We start from the raw sequence: 7,500 nt of genomic DNA on the forward strand, positions 1-7,500 counted from the left end.
CTGACTGCAGTCTGCAGATCGAGGAGTGGCTCAACGTGGGTGGAGCTAAGCGTTTGGCTCCGCCCACTTCCTCAACAGCAAGCCACTGGAAGAGGTTGCTAACCCTAACCCTTACCTCAATCCTAACCTTAACCTCAACCTTAACCCTTCACCTTACCCTAACCAGATGGCGCCCGGGTGGAGTCAAATGTTTAGCTCCGCCCACATTTAGCCCAACTCCGACCTGCTAACTGTAGTCACCGCACGGAGTCAAACGTTTAGCTCCGCCCACATTTCGCCCAACCCCGATCTGCGGACTGCAGTCAGGTGCAACTGGATGCGTTGGCTAAATGCTTTCTTTTCCTGCAATGATATGACCTGTTAGTCGTTGGCTAGTGGCTGTGCTTTGTGTGCCGTTTGCTGACGTGTGGTTCAAGTGTGTGGCGGGAGGTCCCAACCGTCCGCGGGAGTGACCTGTCCGGGAGAGGGGCGCTTCCCTCTGAGGGTGTGAGAGTTATCGCTTCTCGGCCTTTTGGCTAAGATCAAGTGTAGTATCTGTTCTTATCAGTTTAATATCTGATACGTCCCCTACCCGGGGACCATATATTAAATGGATTTCTGGAACAGGGAGATGGACTAGGGGCTTGCTCCGTCCACTCCACGCATCGACCCGGTATTGCAGTATCTCCGGGAGCGGTGCACCCCCTCCCTCACCTTGTGCAATAACAGCTTACGCTCGCCCAGCTCTTTCTCCAGCTGCAAACACCCATCGGCCCATAACTTTGGACTTGCAGCCACTGCCAACGGGACCTGCGGTATGCAGGGCTTACGCTTTACGTCTCAAGTGCTCCGGCTTGCCCTCAACATCGCATACACAACTCCCAGCTCTCACACACACAGCCAAAAGCTTTGTATGCGATATTTCTCCCCCGACTGGCTCTGTCCAATTCAACCGGGGGTTCCACAACCACACGCCGTGGACTGGACAATCAAAAGACAAGACTTCTCCGCATCGTTCCTGATTTTGCGCCGAGTGGATCCGCAGTCCTTGGCGGGGACAAATAGCTTCGTCGCACTGGCTCCAATTTAAAGACGGACCTGGTATTGTGCTGAAGAGAAATCTCCAGTCATGCATGTTCTGACTTGACATACTTGTTTTGACGTCTCGGCCTTTTGGCTAAGACTGCGGTCGCCTCTTCTTGGTGGTAAAAATCCTTGCCTTCCTGTGGCATTGGTTATTACCAGCTCTTGGGAGGAAATTCCGCACATTCCTGTTGGAAAGTATGTCAACTTTCAGAGGCCCAGAGGACTTCTATCCCTGTACTCTGCCGGACTAATACCGTGACCGGGCCAAACAAGTGATGTCGTGACTCGATCTCTGCCGGAAGCTCCTCCAGAAAGCCCTAACTTTACTCCAAAGCTGATTGGCCAGAAGGCGGGCAGAGGGCGGAGCTAGTTCAGACGGTGAGGAGGACCAATCACAGGCTGATGCAGGGCTGACCTTCAACAATCCTTTTCAGTGACAAATAGCTTGATCGCACGGGCTCCGGTTTAAAGATGGAAGTAGGATTGTGCTGAAGAGAAATCTCCAGTCATCCATGTTTTGACTTGTGCGTATGTGACTGGCAGGCAAACGCGGTTGATGAAAGGGTTAAGAGAAGAACATAGTCCAAGCGTGTGGAACCATAAGAAATAGAAGGAGAAATATGTAATATAATATACGTATAAGGCTGTGCATTGGACAAGCCGTGGCATGTGTATTTGTAAGGCTGTTGTCTTTTGACACGCTGATCAGGGGAGAGCGCGGACGCAGTCCCCCACTACCATAAATTATGCAGTCGAGATTCCCACATTTGGGGAATTCGCAGGGGTCAGCACAGCCGGAGTGCAATGGCTGAGCCTCGCCCTGGGTGAACCACCTTCTTGATCATGGTATCTCCCCTGCCAGGTAAGTATGAAGTCACTGACACGCCCGCTGGAGCCCCCTTCACACACACACCACTCTGTCTCATGGTGCTCACACTGGCACAGTGGAACAACCCCCCCCCCCCACACACACACACACACACACACACACACACACTCTCACACGCACACGCGCGCGCACACACACACACACACACACACACACAGCCTGGAACATCACTTCACATCCACTCTACATCCCTGCTTTTCCAAGGCTCACTAAGAGTTTCAGTTATTTCCTTGAGAAGTTTGAATTGTGCACCCACCCACACACATCTCATCAAGAGTATCATGTGCAATCCCAAGCTAGACAAGATCAGCTATAATGTTAATGGTGCTCTTCAGAACTTTCACAAGACATGGGATGACCTTATTGGATTTGTTAAGCAACTAGATGGACTACAAGTAGAGTGATGGACTACCAGCTGACCAGTAACAACTTGGTGAACCCTGGCTGAGTAAGAACAATTCAACGTGCAACTGGACCCCCCATCCCCAATCTTTCCCTTCCTCTATGTGTTCCCTCCTTGTCTGTCTGTCCGTGTGTCTCTCTTTCCCTTCCTCTATGTGTCCACCAGAGGCATTTACAGCTGCGTTTGATTTGTGGGAGGTGAGCTGTTGGCATGTGGAAAGGCACTGTCTTCAGATGCTTGTCGTGGGATTCACAGTCCGCTTTGATCTGCGTCCCGTATTTACAGCTTTCCCTGGGATCTGGTGGTTCAGTGTTCCACTTTGATTCCCCAGGGGTTCCTGTTTTCCGACTGGACCTTAACGCACCACGTGATGCGCAGGGGTCCAGAAGATGCGTTGAGTAAGCCCTGACTGCAGTCTGCAGATCGAGGAGTGGCTCAACGTGGGTGGAGCTAAGCGTTTGGCTCCGCCCACTTCCTCAACAGCAAGCCACTGGAAGAGGTTGCTAACCCTAACCCTTACCTCAATCCTAACCTTAACCTCAACCTTAACCCTTCACCTTACCCTAACCAGATGGCGCCCGGGTGGAGTCAAATGTTTAGCTCCGCCCACATTTAGCCCAACTCCGACCTGCTAACTGTAGTCACCGCACGGAGTCAAACGTTTAGCTCCGCCCACATTTCGCCCAACCCCGATCTGCGGACTGCAGTCAGGTGCAACTGGATGCGTTGGCTAAATGCTTTCTTTTCCTGCAATGATATGACCTGTTAGTCGTTGGCTAGTGGCTGTGCTTTGTGTGCCGTTTGCTGACGTGTGGTTCAAGTGTGTGGCGGGAGGTCCCAACCGTCCGCGGGAGTGACCTGTCCGGGAGAGGGGCGCTTCCCTCTGAGGGTGTGAGAGTTATCGCTTCTCGGCCTTTTGGCTAAGATCAAGTGTAGTATCTGTTCTTATCAGTTTAATATCTGATACGTCCCCTACCCGGGGACCATATATTAAATGGATTTCTGGAACAGGGAGATGGACTAGGGGCTTGCTCCGTCCACTCCACGCATCGACCCGGTATTGCAGTATCTCCGGGAGCGGTGCACCCCCTCCCTCACCTTGTGCAATAACAGCTTACGCTCGCCCAGCTCTTTCTCCAGCTGCAAACACCCGTCGGCCCATAACTTTGGACGTGCAGCCACTGCCAACGGGACCTGCGGTATGCAGGGCTTACGCTTTACGTCTCAAGTGCTCCGGCTTGCCCTCAACATCGCATACACAACTCCCAGCTCTCACACACACAGCCAAAAGCTTTGTATGCGATATTTCTCCCCCGACTGGCTCTGTCCAATTCAACCGGGGGTTCCACAACCACACGCCGTGGACTGGACAATCAAAAGACAAGACTTCTCCGCATCGTTCCTGATTTTGCGCCGAGTGGATCCGCAGTCCTTGGCGGGGACAAATAGCTTCGTCGCACTGGCTCCAATTTAAAGACGGACCTGGTATTGTGCTGAAGAGAAATCTCCAGTCATGCATGTTCTGACTTGACATACTTGTTTTGACGTCTCGGCCTTTTGGCTAAGACTGCGGTCGCCTCTTCTTGGTGGTAAAAATCCTTGCCTTCCTGTGGCATTGGTTATTACCAGCTCTTGGGAGGAAATTCCGCACATTCCTGTTGGAAAGTATGTCAACTTTCAGAGGCCCAGAGGACTTCTATCCCTGTACTCTGCCGGACTAATACCGTGACCGGGCCAAACAAGTGATGTCGTGACTCGATCTCTGCCGGAAGCTCCTCCAGAAAGCCCTGAACTTTACTCCAAAGCTGATTGGCCAGAAGGCGGGCAGAGGGCGGAGCTAGTTCAGACGGTGAGGAGGACCAATCACAGGCTGATGCAGGGCTGACCTTCAACAATCCTTTTCAGTGACAAATAGCTTGATCGCACGGGCTCCGGTTTAAAGATGGAAGTAGGATTGTGCTGAAGAGAAATCTCCAGTCATCCATGTTTTGACTTGTGCGTATGTGACTGGCAGGCAAACGCGGTTGATGAAAGGGTTAAGAGAAGAACATAGTCCAAGCGTGTGGAACCATAAGAAATAGAAGGAGAAATATGTAATATAATATACGTATAAGGCTGTGCATTGGACAAGCCGTGGCATGTGTATTTGTAAGGCTGTTGTCTTTTGACACGCTGATCAGGGGAGAGCGCGGACGCAGTCCCCCACTACCATAAATTATGCAGTCGAGATTCCCACATTTGGGGAATTCGCAGGGGTCAGCACAGCCGGAGTGCAATGGCTGAGCCTCGCCCTGGGTGAACCACCTTCTTGATCATGGTATCTCCCCTGCCAGGTAAGTATGAAGTCACTGACACGCCCGCTGGAGCCCCCTTCACACACACACCACTCTGTCTCATGGTGCTCACACTGGCACAGTGGAACAACCCCCCCCCCCCCACACACACACACACACACACACACACACTCTCACACGCACACGCGCGCGCACACACACACACACACACACACACACACACAGCCTGGAACATCACTTCACATCCACTCTACATCCCTGCTTTTCCAAGGCTCACTAAGAGTTTCAGTTATTTCCTTGAGAAGTTTGAATTGTGCACCCACCCACACACATCTCATCAAGAGTATCATGTGCAATCCCAAGCTAGACAAGATCAGCTATAATGTTAATGGTGCTCTTCAGAACTTTCACAAGACATGGGATGACCATATTGGATTTGTTAAGCAACTAGATGGACTACAAGTAGAGTGATGGACTACCAGCTGACCAGTAACAACTTGGTGAACCCTGGCTGAGTAAGAACAATTCAACGTGCAACTGGACCCCCCATCCCCAATCTTTCCCTTCCTCTATGTGTTCCCTCCTTGTCTGTCTGTCCGTGTGTCTCTCTTTCCCTTCCTCTATGTGTCCACCAGAGGCATTTACAGCTGCGTTTGATTTGTGGGAGGTGAGCTGTTGGCATGTGGAAAGGCACTGTCTTCAGATGCTTGTCGTGGGATTCACAGTCCGCTTTGATCTGCGTCCCGTATTTACAGCTTTCCCTGGGATCTGGTGGTTCAGTGTTCCACTTTGATTCCCCAGGGGTTCCTGTTTTCCGACTGGACCTTAACGCACCACGTGATGCGCAGGGGTCCAGAAGATGCGTTGAGTTAGCCCTGACTGCAGTCTGCAGATCGAGGAGTGGCTCAACGTGGGTGGAGCTAAGCGTTTGGCTCCGCCCACTTCCTCAACAGCAAGCCACTGGAAGAGGTTGCTAACCCTAACCCTTACCTCAATCCTAACCTTAACCTCAACCTTAACCCTTCACCTTACCCTAACCAGATGGCGCCCGGGTGGAGTCAAATGTTTAGCTCCGCCCACATTTAGCCCAACTCCGACCTGCTAACTGTAGTCACCGCACGGAGTCAAACGTTTAGCTCCGCCCACATTTCGCCCAACCCCGATCTGCGGACTGCAGTCAGGTGCAACTGGATGCGTTGGCTAAATGCTTTCTTTTCCTGCAATGATATGACCTGTTAGTCGTTGGCTAGTGGCTGTGCTTTGTGTGCCGTTTGCTGACGTGTGGTTCAAGTGTGTGGCGGGAGGTCCCAACCGTCCGCGGGAGTGACCTGTCCGGGAGAGGGGCGCTTCCCTCTGAGGGTGTGAGAGTTATCGCTTCTCGGCCTTTTGGCTAAGATCAAGTGTAGTATCTGTTCTTATCAGTTTAATATCTGATACGTCCCCTACCCGGGGACCATATATTAAATGGATTTCTGGAACAGGGAGATGGACTAGGGGCTTGCTCCGTCCACTCCACGCATCGACCCGGTATTGCAGTATCTCCGGGAGCGGTGCACCCCCTCCCTCACCTTGTGCAATAACAGCTTACGCTCGCCCAGCTCTTTCTCCAGCTGCAAACACCCGTCGGCCCATAACTTTGGACTTGCAGCCACTGCCAACGGGACCTGCGGTATGCAGGGCTTACGCTTTACGTCTCAAGTGCTCCGGCTTGCCCTCAACATCGCATACACAACTCCCAGCTCTCACACACACAGCCAAAAGCTTTGTATGCGATATTTCTCCCCCGACTGGCTCTGTCCAATTCAACCGGGGGTTCCACAACCACACGCCGTGGACTGGACAATCAAAAGACAAGACTTCTCCGCATCGTTCCTGATTTTGCGCCGAGTGGATCCGCAGTCCTTGGCGGGGACAAATAGCTTCGTCGCACTGGCTCCAATTTAAAGACGGACCTGGTATTGTGCTGAAGAGAAATCTCCAGTCATGCATGTTCTGACTTGACATACTTGTTTTGACGTCTCGGCCTTTTGGCTAAGACTGCGGTCGCCTCTTCTTGGTGGTAAAAATCCTTGCCTTCCTGTGGCATTGGTTATTACCAGCTCTTGGGAGGAAATTCCGCACATTCCTGTTGGAAAGTATGTCAACTTTCAGAGGCCCAGAGGACTTCTATCCCTGTACTCTGCCGGACTAATACCGTGACCGGGCCAAACAAGTGATGTCGTGACTCGATCTCTGCCGGAAGCTCCTCCAGAAAGCCCTAAACTTTACTCCAAAGCTGATTGGCCAGAAGGCGGGCAGAGGGCGGAGCTAGTTCAGACGGTGAGGAGGACCAATCACAGGCTGATGCAGGGCTGACCTTCAACAATCCTTTTCAGTGACAAATAGCTTGATCGCACGGGCTCCGGTTTAAAGATGGAAGTAGGATTGTGCTGAAGAGAAATCTCCAGTCATCCATGTTTTGACTTGTGCGTATGTGACTGGCAGGCAAACGCGGTTGATGAAAGGGTTAAGAGAAGAACATAGTCCAAGCGTGTGGAACCATAAGAAATAGAAGGAGAAATATGTAATATAATATACGTATAAGGCTGTGCATTGGACAAGCCGTGGCATGTGTATTTGTAAGGCTGTTGTCTTTTGACACGCTGATCAGGGGAGAGCGCGGACGCAGTCCCCCACTACCATAAATTATGCAGTCGAGATTCCCACATTTGGGGAATTCGCAGGGGTCAGCACAGCCGGAGTGCAATGGCTGAGCCTCGCCCTGGGTGAACCACCTTCTTGATCATGGTATCTCCCCTGCCAGGTAAGTATGAAGTCACTGACACGCCCGCTGGAGCCCCCTTCACACA

General features: G+C 51.9%; 6 non-coding genes across 6 annotated transcripts; 3 read left to right on the top strand and 3 right to left on the bottom strand.

Annotated features, from left to right (window-relative positions):
* Nucleotides 1–495: 495 nt before the first annotated feature.
* LOC115379306 (U2 spliceosomal RNA) lies at nucleotides 496–686 on the top strand. The gene has a single exon (XR_003930217.1). It is a non-coding gene; the product is annotated as a U2 spliceosomal RNA (small nuclear RNA).
* A 1,085-nt stretch (nucleotides 687–1,771) lies between these two features.
* Nucleotides 1,772–1,935, bottom strand: LOC115379332 (U1 spliceosomal RNA). Its single transcript, XR_003930239.1, has one exon. It is a non-coding gene; the product is annotated as a U1 spliceosomal RNA (small nuclear RNA).
* A 1,322-nt stretch (nucleotides 1,936–3,257) lies between these two features.
* LOC115379308 (U2 spliceosomal RNA) lies at nucleotides 3,258–3,448 on the top strand. Its single transcript, XR_003930219.1, has one exon. It is a non-coding gene; the product is annotated as a U2 spliceosomal RNA (small nuclear RNA).
* Nucleotides 3,449–4,534: 1,086 nt separating this feature from the next.
* On the bottom strand, nucleotides 4,535–4,698 carry LOC115379285 (U1 spliceosomal RNA). The gene has a single exon (XR_003930200.1). It is a non-coding gene; the product is annotated as a U1 spliceosomal RNA (small nuclear RNA).
* A 1,323-nt stretch (nucleotides 4,699–6,021) lies between these two features.
* Nucleotides 6,022–6,212, top strand: LOC115379309 (U2 spliceosomal RNA). Its single transcript, XR_003930220.1, has one exon. It is a non-coding gene; the product is annotated as a U2 spliceosomal RNA (small nuclear RNA).
* Nucleotides 6,213–7,298: 1,086 nt separating this feature from the next.
* On the bottom strand, nucleotides 7,299–7,462 carry LOC115379286 (U1 spliceosomal RNA). Its single transcript, XR_003930201.1, has one exon. It is a non-coding gene; the product is annotated as a U1 spliceosomal RNA (small nuclear RNA).
* Between the last annotated feature and the right edge of the window lie 38 nt (nucleotides 7,463–7,500).

This window comes from Myripristis murdjan, chromosome 20 (genome assembly GCF_902150065.1).
Source record: "Myripristis murdjan chromosome 20, fMyrMur1.1, whole genome shotgun sequence".
Taxonomy (NCBI): domain Eukaryota; kingdom Metazoa; phylum Chordata; class Actinopteri; order Holocentriformes; family Holocentridae; genus Myripristis; species Myripristis murdjan.